The sequence below is a fragment of the Ammospiza caudacuta genome, chromosome 3 (genome assembly GCF_027887145.1).
Source record: "Ammospiza caudacuta isolate bAmmCau1 chromosome 3, bAmmCau1.pri, whole genome shotgun sequence".
NCBI lineage: Eukaryota > Metazoa > Chordata > Aves > Passeriformes > Passerellidae > Ammospiza > Ammospiza caudacuta.
The window spans coordinates 67849336-67863430 of record NC_080595.1 but is presented as its reverse complement, the minus strand read 5'-3'; positions in this window follow the sequence as shown (position 1 = coordinate 67863430).

Genomic DNA, 14095 nt, shown 5'->3' with positions numbered 1-14095 from the left:
GTTCTTATTTGTGGATTTACTTTCATTAAGTGGTTCAGCTGTTTCCTAATTTACTCTCTACTGAAATAGAACTGAAAGACAGCATTTTACAGGATTTCTGATTAGACATTTCAAACAATATTAGCTACTAGTTTAATCCTTTTCTGCTCTCTGAGCTGTGAAAACTATTTTTTTTTACATTTATTTTTTTGAGTATACTAATTGCTAGAAGCTATTCCCTAAAGTTGTTTGGGTAAACAATATTCAGAACAGAGATAATTTTTTGAGGAGTTTTTAATCTACAGCTCAAACTTCCTCCTTCATGCCTGCACATGCTTGAACATGCCAGTCTGTGGGACAGCAAACTTTTGTCATGAATTTGTGTGCATTTTGAGAAAAAAAAATTAATGTGATTCAGAAAATCAGCAGTTGAATGCTCTTTCATGTGATGTAAATGAAAGAGCAACAACTAGAGTAAATGTTGGAAAGTTTCTCCAGTTGATGCTAGGACCAACCCCTGCTTGGATGCAAATGTAAGGTTTCTATTCCAGATGTGCAGTGCTGATGTAGGTAAGTGGTGCTCTGTTCTCTAAAGGCTCTCTGGGTCAATGTTTCAGGATGCTGCATTGCTACCTAAAGGAGAAGTCCTTCAGCTGTCTTCAGCTATTTTACCTACTCACTTGCTAAGTCTTTTCACTGAAAACGAGAGGACTTTGCTTCAATGGGATGCTGCCACACAGATGTTGAAAATTAACTTTTTATTCAATATCTGGGCAGATGTAAGTCATCTTCCTAGATGCCCTTGGTCATCCAAGTTAAACTCAGTGTAATTGTCAATTAATGTGCTTGGGAGTATTTCTAGGGATCAAAATCTAAAACCAGCACCCAACTTTTTATAGGAAATGCAAGTTCCTACAGTGTGAATGCTGTGCCATGAGGGTCAAAGCATTGTCTAGGAGATGGCTGTGCCTGTTAGAGGATCTTTTTGCTCTCACCTGGTTCCCATGTTTTCCCAGTGACAGTGAAAGAAGAAAGCAAAAGTGAAATGATGCTTCTAGGTATATTTTAGGTACCACAGTCTATTCCCTAATCTTCACTGAAGTATTCAGTTGTAGTTCTGCAGATTCTGTATATTCCTCTGGACTGCTTTGTGAGCCCATTAAGTCTGCATGATTAGCCAAGAGTGTGTCTTCAGCAAGAGTTCCTTTTTCTGCTTTTCTGTTACCAGGCAGTCCTATTTCCAATGCTCAATGAGGGTGGTCAGCTGACAGCTTCCAAAATTTTCTTTTCTGTCAAATACATTCAAACATCTTTGTTCAAGTGTAAGGAGGCAAGTGGTGCCAATGCTTGACTGCTGGTACAGACGAGAGACATCCTGCAGCAGGAAACGTGTTTTCACTATTGTGCGGGCTGCTCATCTAAACCCATAATTGCATGCCACGTGTACCCTTGAGCAGCCATCTGACTGACTTGTGGGCAGACTCCATGCCATCTGAACAGATGGGCATGAGTGTAAGCTGACAAGGGAGCCCATATGTTCCTAAATTGTGAATGTTGAAGAGGAGATTCTTAGCCAAGAATGCGCAGATGACTTTCCAAGTCTTACATGGTTGTCATTAAGAAGAGCTGGCGCTGGCAAGTGAAGCTTACTTCTTTGAATTGACTTTTGCAGCAGTTCATTGTGAAGCAGGTTTCTGGACAGCCTTTTATCCTGGCTGGACATTGGATGACCTTAGACTTGAATCTTGATTAGAGATCTTTGTGGATTTTCCATAACACTTCCAAGTCTAGTTTTTGCTTGTGACACATCAGGAAAGTACAAACATCTGTTCTTCACTCATCCTTTTATTTTTTCTTCTCCAGAGAAGAGAGGATATGAGTGTTAGGATGTGAAGCTAGGCCAAGAAATATCTCAAGATTTATTTTCTGTTACATGTTCCCCTACTGGTCACGACAAAACACAGATTAAAATAACCAATCTAAGTAGTTGATAGAAACCATTAAGTCAAAGTAGATGTTTGAGTACTTGAAGACAGTTGGTATTTATACTCACAGAGTCATACAATGGTCTGAGTTGCAAGGAACACTAAATAACATTTAGTTCCAACCCTCCTGCCATGGCCAGGGACACCTTTCACTAGACCAGGTTGCACACAGCTCTATCCAACCTGGCCTTGAACACTTAGAAGGATAACTAAAGTCTGATTATGTGTGACAAATTTAACATGTTTGACTGTATAATCAGTTATCAAAGGAAAAAATTTAAAAAATATATGATACCTAATTATTTCATTTGTTTTATTAAATAATTCCACTAGGAGATAGTAACTATAATCTCTAGGATATTGTAGTGAAGAATAACTAACAAGGAGTTACAAGTTTGAGGAAAAACTTCTCAAGTCCTAAAGGACAAATAATAGGACTTATCTAAATAACAGATATTAATCTACTTTTAAAGATGCATGAACCAATATAACTTATGTTCCTCTAAAAGAAAGTTTATTTAACTTCCAGTAATTTTGCCTGCTGCCATAGTAACTTAAGAAAATAAGATAAATCTACGTGAAGGTGGATTTGTATTTTGAGAACTCCAGTGTGTAACTCCAGTATTTTCATCCAAATTAACAATAGTAGTACTATTGCCAATCATTTTTTTTCTTTTGTTCAGCTGAAAAAAAAAGTAAAAGAGATGTAAAATGAGACCAGGATCACAAGATTTTTTACAAAATCTAGAATTACTTTGTGAAGAAAATGTAGGAATGCTGTACATGGCAGCAAATCTCCTGCAAGTTTCCTGTCAACAGAAGATAGACTAGTATGGCTTTTTGTCAGTACACTTGGAACCCCACCTCACTTGTGAGAAATAATATCCCCAACTTGGAAGGAAAAGATGACAATCTGAGTTACAGTTGAGTAACTTGAAAATTAGTCATTAGTGGTGGAAATCTCTGATACATTTGCAAATAAACATCATGTATGAGCACTGGAACAAGGTGCCACATTTCTTTAAAGAATCACATTTTGATTTGATTTGATTGGCCAAGTACCATCTGTCATCTCAGCAATGCCAGCAGGGACCCATGTAAATCAGCATATTCCCAAGTTCCTTGATTGGAGCTGTAGCAAAGTGAATGGAAATCTCCCAAGCTGAATGCCTCATTTGAAAAAGCATTTCTTTGCCTGATTTGTAGTTTGTCATTAATAGCGTGTACTGGGAGCTGAAACTGAAGTTCTGAAGGCTTTGCAAAGACGCCCATGCTTGCTCAGATCCAGCACTGCTGTGTGAGTAATTGCTAGTTAGCAGCATGAGCATTTCCAGGCTGCTGACACTGTGGGCTTGACAACTGACAAGTTTCACTCCCATGCCATAATAACCCACAATGAAATGCAAAGCAGAAAGCAAAGATTGCAACTTAAAAAGAAGACAAAAGAAACCTTAGCAAGTCTTTATTCAGTGCTCCTGGAACATCATTATCTTAGCTTTAGAAAGGTGGTTATGGGCAAGAGGGATGTTGCTGCTAAAGTAAGCACAGGCCTAACTACAAAGTACAGCTTTGTTGATGACTCCTTTGACAAATACTTCTGCACTGCAAGAGGGTTGGAGGGTTTCACTTATTGTGGAGGTGCATCTTGTAACACTTATCATCTCATTACAATCCCAGTACAAATACAACACCGTTATGTTTTTTTACTGACTTGATAAAAATTCGTGTAGTGGACAATACCCTTTAAACAGTTTTAAGCCTGGCATTCTCAATTCATTTTTCAGTAAGGCTTTGGGGATGAAAGAGGGAAAGAAAAAAAGCATTTTCTGGAGGGGATTAACATAATTTTTGCCCAATAAAAGACTTGTTCTCATTTTATTGACCCAGGTGGTTCAAGGTCCTCTGTCCCAGAAAAGCACCTTGCCAGGTGCTGCACTGCCACAGTGTAGTAAACACATTTCAGCTTACTTTGTTTTAATGTTAAAACAATAAATGTGTACTCTCTGTCCCTGTGGAACATTCACCTCATCCATCTTTAGTGCTCCCTAGTGAAAGTCCCTGTTCTCTTCTGACTCCCTAGTCTGCACTGTTCTGATTTCTTTGGAGACCATTTGCACATTTTCCACATCACTCAGAGTTACTGCAGTGCCCTAAGAAGACTATCCCTGACTGATGATCCAGAGAGAAAGAAATAGCTACCTAATAGCTACCTAATAGCTACCTATTCAGTTGTTCTGATTTTATTTTGTATTTGAATTTTAGACAAATTTCCATTTTTAACTTGAAAATACTACTTTCCTTTAAAAAAATAAAGAAAAAAATAATTATAACCAAATTAATTTGCACTACAAAAGCATTTTTCTGTCTTGCAAGTGATAGATCCTTTAAAATGTTTTGAAATAATTTAAAATCAGTTGATTCATTTCAAATTGGCCATTCAAAAAAGAAAAGAAATTGCAAGATTTAAAATTCCTTACTGAATTTAAATATCTTGCAGAATAGATATTGAAGAATACTTGTAAACTGCTATTTTGCTGGAAAGGCACATGAAAATAAGTGCCCTTTTTCTAATGCTGAAGGATGACCATGAGAGACCAATGGATTGCTGACTTATCAAAAATAATATGAATATTTGCTGGTCTGACAGAGTTGTTGCAGAGCTCAGTAATTTGCTTGTGATGAAGACATTTGCATTTATAGTTCCAGATTAAATAATGTATCTTTTAAAACTTGCTGTTCTTTGGGTTTTGCATGTTGCTGTTTTTTTCTTTTTATTCCTCACAAGAAAAATATTATCATATTACCTGTTTTATTTTTGCATTTTGCTACGTGAAGATCAGTGCTCATCTCCCCAAAGATCAGCTGGTTTAAAACACAGCTTCCCCCGCCCCCATATGAACTGATTGAAAAGCTACAAACATAACTAACTAATTTTTAATTACATTAAATGCAAATTGGCTAGGAGAAAATGGAACAGGAAGATGCAGAACTTATATCCAGCTCTTCCCCTGCCCACTTTCTTTTTGCAAATGACTGTTTCTCCCTCTGGCTTCAACCATCTCAGCACCTTTTTGTTGCAGCACACAGGGCAGCCTGCCTGTGCGCTCCCAGCTCTTCCTTGCTCCCCTTTTGCACAAGCTGGGATTTTTCCCCTGTGCCACCTCCCATGTCTCTGGAATGTCTCTCAGTAGCTGTTCCAGGGGAGGAACATCAGTCCCCACCTCTAAGTGTTCCTGTGTGGTATCTTCCCAAAAAAATGCCCTGTGTAACTGAGGACTAGCATAGCTCACTACTGAGAAATTTCTTCTGCCTGATAATGCAACTTGTAGCTTTCCTTAGCATTTTGTTTGCCTTTTTGGTTTTAGTGCCGATTGTTAATTCTCTTCTAAAAGCTTGATTTTCCCTTTTCCTTTTTTCTTTAACTCCTTTTTTATCCTTCAGTTTTCTTATATCATCCATGGTAAATATGAGGATTTTATTTCACTTTATTTCATTCATGTTATGTAATACATAGAGATCTTAGCTTTTTGCACATTTTTCCTGATTTCAAAACAATTCTTTATGCTTTCTGATGTAATACATAAAAAAAGTGTTGAAGCAAAGCTCATTTGCAGCTTTAGAATGGCTCCAAGAGATTGAAAGTGGCTCAGGGTCAGCTGTTTGTAAGTAATTCAAAGATCCAGGTTAGCTGGTAATTTCATAGTTAGTGCCTTTGGATCATCTCTAAGCTCTTGTGGTAAGGTTTTCCTTGATTCATATCACAACAGAGGTTTTTCATAACATTTTGTTGCCTATTTATGCTAGAGTCTTGAAAATTCAAAGATTTAGGGAGTAGTGTTTCTTCAATAACTGTTATTTCTCCCTCTATAATCTCATACATTTCAGAACTGAGATATTTTCAACCATTACCTATTGAGACAAGCCCATGCTGTATCACTAAAAGGTGTTATTACCAAATAAAGTTAGGGTTTCCAAAATTTACGGTTGTTTTGAAGGCTGAAATCAATACAGCTCTCTGAGTTTTTAGGTCTTGTTTATGAAGGAATATGTTGAGTTATTCTATCTTTAAAAGTTTTCAGCTTGCATCAAAGTTGCCATTAATCTGTAAAGCTTAGTGTGATTTAATTAAACCTCCTGAACAAGAAGTTTCAAAAGGTCCAGCTGAGATGTGAAACTATTTGAATGATGGTAACAACAATGGGAATACTAATACAGCTTGCATAATGATCTTTGTTTTCCCAGGACATGGTAGGTCCAAAAACAGATTACAAAAGGAGAAAATGCAATCTGGAAGAGGGTTGCTAGCAAGGATAGAGGGGTCATGGACTCTGAAAGAAATCAAAATGAACTTCTCTGTTATGATGTAGCAGAGAGAGACAGACATGATGAAAGCAACTGACACCAGAGTTTGAATATCTGTCTGAATTAAATGAAATTCAGCCTTCTGAAAGTGGGGTGTGCAGTGCAGATGGGTGGCCTAAATTCCTGCTGCAGTCTGTGTCTGTGTAGAAATGATCTAAATCATCATTTCCTGATCCTGAGAGAGGTGTCTAAAAGAGATAAGGATGATTTGCTCTCTAGAGTTGTTTTCTGTCCTCTGTAGGGTGTAGAGGGCCCTTGGAGACTTGTTTAGGTTAAGGGTCTAGCTTGTAAACTGCTAAAATGAGAGAAACTAGTATTTAAAGAGGGAAGCTTAAAAATCAAGAACACAGAGGAAATCAACAGAAACAGTGGGAGGGCTGAGGGTAATTTTGGATTGAAAGAGAGAGCTCAGTATGGTTTGTTTTATCTCAAAGATGATTTACATGAAATGTGATCAATGTGGATAAGTGTTTTCATGGGAAGAAGTTACTGGGTATCACAGAGCTCTTTAGTCTAGCAGGGAGCTGCATAACAAGAACCAGCAGCTGGAAGACAAAACAAGAAACATGCCAGCTGAAAATGAAGTGTGAATCATTAAGAATAAGGATGATTAAACTGTAAAATATGATCTTGGCAAGTGTTGAATGAATTGTCTATTCCGCAGGCTTAAAGTCAATATCAGGCATTAAAATGTTTAAAACATAATGAGCATTTTACTTGTAACATAAAATGCTAGGTGTAAGATATCTGGCTTATAATACAAGCAGATCAGATTAGGATTTACACACTTCCAATTTAATGAGTAATCACATCCTCTTCTTTTTCATATATCTGTTTGATATAACACTTTAATGTGCTGCTTTTTGGATACTGTGATTTATTCTTTGTTCAGCTGCTCTAGTAAGTTCTGATGCAGGATTTCATTAGTTTTAATGTCTCTTTCCTTTTTTTTTTTTAAATTACTACATAAGATATAGCTAGGAGTTTACGAGAATGTGTTTACTGTTTGCTAACATACTTCCCTCACAAAAAGCTTAAATTTAAGATTTAGTTTTAGGAATAATACCAGTAAACTTTTCAAAAGAGGAATGACTTTTTCCTAGTCATTGGAGCTAGAAAATTTCACCAAAGTCTAGGAAGATAGTTAAACAATCTCAAGCCAAGCACAAGTATAGCATAGGGCTTTTTTTCTCTTTTTCAACCCAGATTCTGACTCAGATCCTGTGATGGTCAAAAGGGCTCTGCTGTATTTTGAGCTTGGATTTATCTGCTGGTCAAATAAGTAAAGGCTTCTGCTCTTGTTAGGAGCTTCCTGAGTGCCTGAACTATTAAACACTAAAATACATATAAAAAATATGTCCTCAACCCAAAGATGACATTTGTGTTAATCATATCTTTAGGACGACAACAGCAAGGAAATCCCTGTGTCAAAAGACTGTTTCCCTTTAGTTCCTCCAAGGGTTGCACGTCAGAAATCTTCCTCAGATGTAAATAACCTATTTCATGAATTCATCGGCTACTCCTCACTTTCTTGTTGATCCCATGCATTCTCTGCATTAGGGACAGAGATATCACATGGATCATCTTGTTTTGAGCCTGGTGGGCGGAGCTGTTCTGGCAGCACCATTTGTTCCAATGTGAAGGGCAGCTAGGGGAGTTTTTTCTGTGCTTTCCTTGCCTCCATTTCCTATCAGCATTTGCTCTTGCCACACATATCCCATGTCTTTTGCTTAGAGCAGATATTGTACATCTTCCTTGCCTGAGGCAGTCTGAGTGACAGACTTGTCAATTCTTACAAGGAAGTCCAAGAGTCAGTACCTTTTCCTAGTTTTGGTCTGTCTTAGGCTTTCATTCTGCTGTCAGCAGATCATTCTGTTCTCCTTCAGAGCCTAGCAACAAGTCATCCTTATCACTATTTGGTTATGGTCCTTTACTGTCTTAGGCTTCCTGCTGCTCTTTTCCTTGTCACTTCAGTTTTCCCATACTGCTGTCCTATGCATCATGTCTCAGTTTCTCTTTCTCAGGCGTTCAATGTGAATTTGACACCTAAGGAGATAAAAACAGTCCAGCTTTCTCTGTAGTCTCAAAATTTAAAGGTAGATGAGAAAAAAACTGTCCAAAAATACTTTATTTTTGTTTTATCACTGACTGATGGTGGGTTTTTTTGATGAGGTCAGTCCTTTGTCCGTGTTGAGGCTTGATTCTCAGCATGTGAAAGTGATCAAAACAATGAGATAAGCTACAGCACTCACCTGGGAGGCCCATCTCCTAGCTGCCAGCTCTAGAGAGTAACAGGGAGTAAAATGCATTAATCTAAAGTAAAAGATCAAGGAGCTGCTCCTTCCTCATCAAGAAGTTAAGTTTGCATACTGTTGCTGCCTGAATCATTTATGAAGTGAACCACAGTCCCTTGGAGGATGTAGCTGAATGAATAGCAGTTAATCTGCAAGATTGATACCATCTCCAACAGGGAAAATGGCACAGAAACACATTGTGGGAATGTACATATTTTGTGAAATTACTTCTCAAGGCATATCCTTTTGGCATCTGCAATCCTGCATCAGTATGTGCAGACTGTAATTGCAATCTCTCTGAATTTTGATATTTTCTAGGAGTTCTTTTCTACTACAATTTTCCCCATACAAAATGGCAATATAAAAGAAAGATTTAGGGTTGAAAGGCCAACCACTGAAAAATCTATGAGTGCCAGAAGGAAAATTACAAGTCTAGGTCAAACCATTTGGGTGTTCATGCTGTGCACAAGCCTTTATTTAGGTGATTTTTTCTCCTCCACACCTTGGACACTGTATTTTCCATGCAGTGATAAAATGTACTCCTTTAAATTATCTGTTCTGTTATGGAGCAATGAGTGACCATAAGCCTTATTTACTGATTGTCAGCAGCTTCCAGGAAGGACTCATGAACCTAGGTGAACTTTTGCCAGGGTAAGCAGAATCAGCAGCCTGACTCCTCCAAATCTTACAGGATACGGACTTTACAGCCGATAGATGAGCTTCAACTAGAAAGAGTCACAGTCAAAAGACAACAGTAGGAGCCTGTATTTTGAAATATTCAAATACAATTTTGATGTAAGAGCCTGGCACAGCGCTGAGATTTTGTCTCCTTGCCCTGTGCTAGAAGATAGGCCAGGAAAGCATGCACTTCTGAGTGGGAATGTCATGGTCCCTGCTGGTCTGCCTTTGGATAGCTGCTTCATTGCCTCCCCAGCCTTAGGCAGACAAGGAAGCAGGCAGAGCTTAACAGGCAGCAGGTTCTTTTCTTTACCAGCAAAGTAGCTGTAGGTGCAAGAATGTTAGGTCTGGCACTTGTGTCTAAGTGCCTCCACCAAAAACCTTCATCTTTTCTGCAGGGATAGACTGACTCCTGACCTTTTAACCCTGTAGCTGGTGGGAATGGAGAGCTCTGGAGATCTCAAAGGTCCCCCAGTCTCCACATAAGCTGAGCTGATGAATTCTGACAAGGCTGACAACCCCTCTGAGGGGGGAGCACACACTGCTGTCTTACACATCCTTGCCAATATAGAGCAGACTCTGTATCATTGTGTATTGCACTTGGTTTCTGCAAGGATCCAACGGGGTGTAACAGCCGGCACTTTATGCCTTTTATGTAATTTTTTCCTATTGCAAAGAGTGAGTTTTATTTTAAGGAACTGCTTTGACTAGCCAGCTATTTGATCCACTTTCTAGTCAGAACATGGTGAAAAAGTGGGAAATTGGCAGCCCAATGAACTAAGATCATGCTAAAGATGATAATTTCCTGGGCTAGGCCTAGACTGCAAGTTGTTTTGGTGTCTGTAGGTTCAAGGTTTTGTCCTATGGAAGGGTAGATGGGGAAAGCATGCAGTCTTCCAAGAACAGCTTCAAAACTTTAAAGAGTAAATATTGAATATGCCTTTCTTTTGGGTATGAATGAGGTTATGCTGTGTGTAGTAGCATTTGAAAGACAGAATGTCAGTAAGTGATGGAAAGACATCTCAGATTGCTTCATTGGGAATCACAGATTCACAGAACATCTGGAGTTGGCAGGGACCTATGAGGATTACTGAATGCAGCTCCTGGTCCTGTACAGCACTGTTCCCAAGAGTCACACCATGTGCCTGATGCCCAAATGCTTCTTGAACTCTGTCTGGCTTAGTGCTCTGATCACCTCCCTGCGCAGCCTGCTCTAGTGCCCAGCCATGCTCTGGGTAAAGAACCTTTTCCTAATATCCAGCCTAAGTCTCCCCTGAAACATCCATTGCTTCATCCTCCCCAGAACAAATCCTTTGTTCTGTTTACTTGGGTTCTTGGGTTCTGCTCACTTGCTAACCAAAGAAAAGAAAAGAAAAAAATCCCCGCCCTTTGTTTCCCCTTATGAGGAAGCTGTAGACAGGAATGAGTTCCTGGGCGTAACTTTAGGATGAAGAGGCTACCAGTCTAACTAAGGAGAATTTGCTATGGTCAAGAATAACCCAAGAATTATATTGGATTTTACTTTTTGCCATTCTCTTTCCAACTTTTCAAACCATATCTTGATATTTTGCTTTGACAGAATATATTTGCAGTATTTTACACTCTCAAGCACCTCTGTCTTAACAGTCAAGTCCAAATGAAGCTGACCAATTCTTTGTAAAAATTTCTTCTAATCTAACAAATCTAACTGGTGAATAGAGAGGGCCACAGCCAAACATGTTTAATCAATTCCTGGGATACATTGAGAGATTTTAAAACCTACATGGGAGAGGCTTTATAGAGATATTGTGGCCAGCTCCTTGATTGTCTCAAGTCTTTTCTTGCAGAGAGAAGGAATCTCAAGGGAGAGCTATAACTTGGAGCTCCCTGAGTCATCATATAGATCTTGGGTCATTTGGAAATTATTCAATAAAGAGAGAGGAAGAGGAGGAGGGGTTTTTTTCCCACCTAAAAACTGTGAAAAGGACTTTCTATGTAAGAGATCTTAGCTTTGGGACAAAAGCACTAAATGTTATAGTATAAAGGTAATTGTATTGCAGAGCCTAGCATAATTCATTCTTTTAAATGAATAAATGATTAAATAAAAGTCTTTTGTTCACATGCATGGAGTGCAGCATGCTGGATATTATTTTTCCATGCATGCTAGCATTTTTTTCCACTAAAGAGCATGGGGAATCAGCTAAAAGAGGTCAAGCCACAGGTATGTGCTGAGTCATCCAGGCACAGTGACAAACATGCTCACCCCCTGATGACCAACAAACTTCTTAGTATTTAGAAAAATCACCAGTCAAATGTAAGAGTTAGAAATTCAAATATATTCCTATATAAACATGCTAAAAATTTACCGGATATATTATTTAAAGTGCAGAAGCTCCTGTACAAATATATTTGGGTTCTCTCTTTCCTCAAATGAGCTGTAGTTGTTTTTCTCTCTTTATGCTTCCTGAAGATGGACAGACTCTACACTATGGTTTTAGAAAATTAAAAATACATTTCTTCTCCATCACTTCTGTTAACTGTGCCACATCTTACTGAAATGGTATTTTCTTGAATGCTTTTCACAGTTTCCTCTACAGGTTTTTTCACCTCACCATTTTCAGGTTTCTTTCCAGAACAGCTGTCTCGGGAGGAACTCTCACCTCCACCTCAGAGCTATACACTGAGCTCCACACAGTGGATGACTCTGTGGAAGATAAATGATGCTGTCTTCAGTGACTGCTTTCTAGGAGGACAAAATGTAGGAAAGAAGTGAACAGACCCTTCAGTGGCACTTGAACATAGGCAGTTTAATCTTCAGTCATCAAAACACACAGGTACCTTTGGACAAGTCAAAACAAGCATATATTTTTCCCATACAACCACAAAAACCTTTCAGTTCCTTAGATACTGTCTTTCTTCCTGCTCTCATGAGTAACACTAACAGAAGTGGCCAGTGCTGTTGGAAATTGCATTGTTTAATATCTTTTTTCATACCATGCAATGTCAATATCAATATTGGTTTCAGGTAGCTGAGCTAAATTTTTGTTGTGAAAATCTTGTAAATGTACTCCAGTTCTCATAAAAAAAAACTTGGAGAAGATAAATTATTGCGGCTATGGGACTTATTTTACTTGAGAATTACACAGGGTAGTAATTTTCTTGCTGCCTGGGAGTGACAAATGTGATTTTTATCCTCCAGCTGTAAATGGGCACAAGTACCTATTGTCATGGAGTTGTGGACTTAATGTGAGGTGAAGATGTTTCAAGTAAGTGCAGATGCAAGTTGTGGTTTGCACAAGTAAGAGCTGTGGCAGGAACCCTCAGGAGATGGAGTAGAAATCTCTGCTACTGCAGCAGCATTCCATTTCTCCTTGGCTTCTAATTTATTTAAACTGCCTTGCTTTACTCTTCCTTTGAGGTATTAATTGTGGATCTCTCACAGTACCAGCTCTTGACTTCCCAAATTCAAGATGATAACTGTTTTGATGTCAGGTAAATATTTGCATTGGTTCTTACTGGGGCAAGGTTGAGCTGGCAAATGACTGCTGTGAATTTAGGTATAAAAAGATTGTGGATATATGAGAAAGCTAAAATATACTGACTTACCTAGACAAAATAATGAAGGATTTTAGGGCAGGTTTCTGGATTAATATTATTTGGAAGGAATATGTCTTTGCATTTCTTACTGCAAAAGTTTGTTGCCTTTATGTTTTGCTGTGGTATTTTACCAAAGCAAATTTCTGCCAGAGGGTTTAACTTTTGTGTGCAGTGTAGACATTTTTTTGTGTGCATGTGCGTTTGGTTGTTCTTTTTAAAAAATACATTAAAAAAAAATTTATTGTATTGTTGCCATCTGTTGACTTACTAGATGCTTGGAAAAATACCATTTTTCCCCTTTTGGGTTTTGTCATAGATTTTTTTTCTTTGAATGGATAACTATGGAAATAATTTGCAATATTTCTGAAAAATGCTGATGGAAAATGATTACGGAAAAGAGATTATGTTGATGGATCTAATTTACACGTGTATAAACCTTGCTGCTGGTACTGTAAGCTTTGTCAAATAGCGCTATAATAATCCTTTTAAGTAACTTGTTGCATCAACCAAATCCAAATTATTTTGATCTTTTATTGCTTTAAGTTCCCATCTCAACATTACCACACAGCTGGCAAAGCAGTTTCTCTGTTTTATCCTCAAAGGGAAGGGAAGCAGTGTCATCCACTCAGCTCTCAGTCAGATTGATTTATTTTAATGCATTCTCCGATTTCTGTTGATTCCTCTATGATCTGGTTAATACTTTGAAATTTATTGTCTGCTATTCTTATTCTTTTGGCAGCCCCCTTATCCACAGCTTTTTCCAGCTATCTGTAACCCTCTGGGAGGCCCTGTCTGCTGAAGCAACACCACTTTTCTGCCGTCGGGTTTTCAGGTGAATAGGAAAGAGTTTTTGCAGTTGTTTTATATTTATTTTACATTACAGTTGTCCCCATTGCTCCGTTGCTGAAGGCTAGCTCTGATATAGACTCAAAAGGAGCAATAAGGAATATAAAATGCCCACAGGAAGGGAAGGCACTACAAGACTGACATCTCACCTTATTCACTTCCATGTGCTGGAACTGAATCTTGCTGCCTCTTTTGGCCACTTTTATGGGTCTCTGAAGTAAAAGAAGCACATAGCAAACAAACCCACTTTTACTGAACTTCTTTAAAATTTTCTGTATGCTGTAATATTTTCTTAAAGACATCTCTCTAACAGAATGAATATGCACAGTGTTAAGGTGAGGTAAACCAATTGTGACACCACTTTCATCCTGGGAG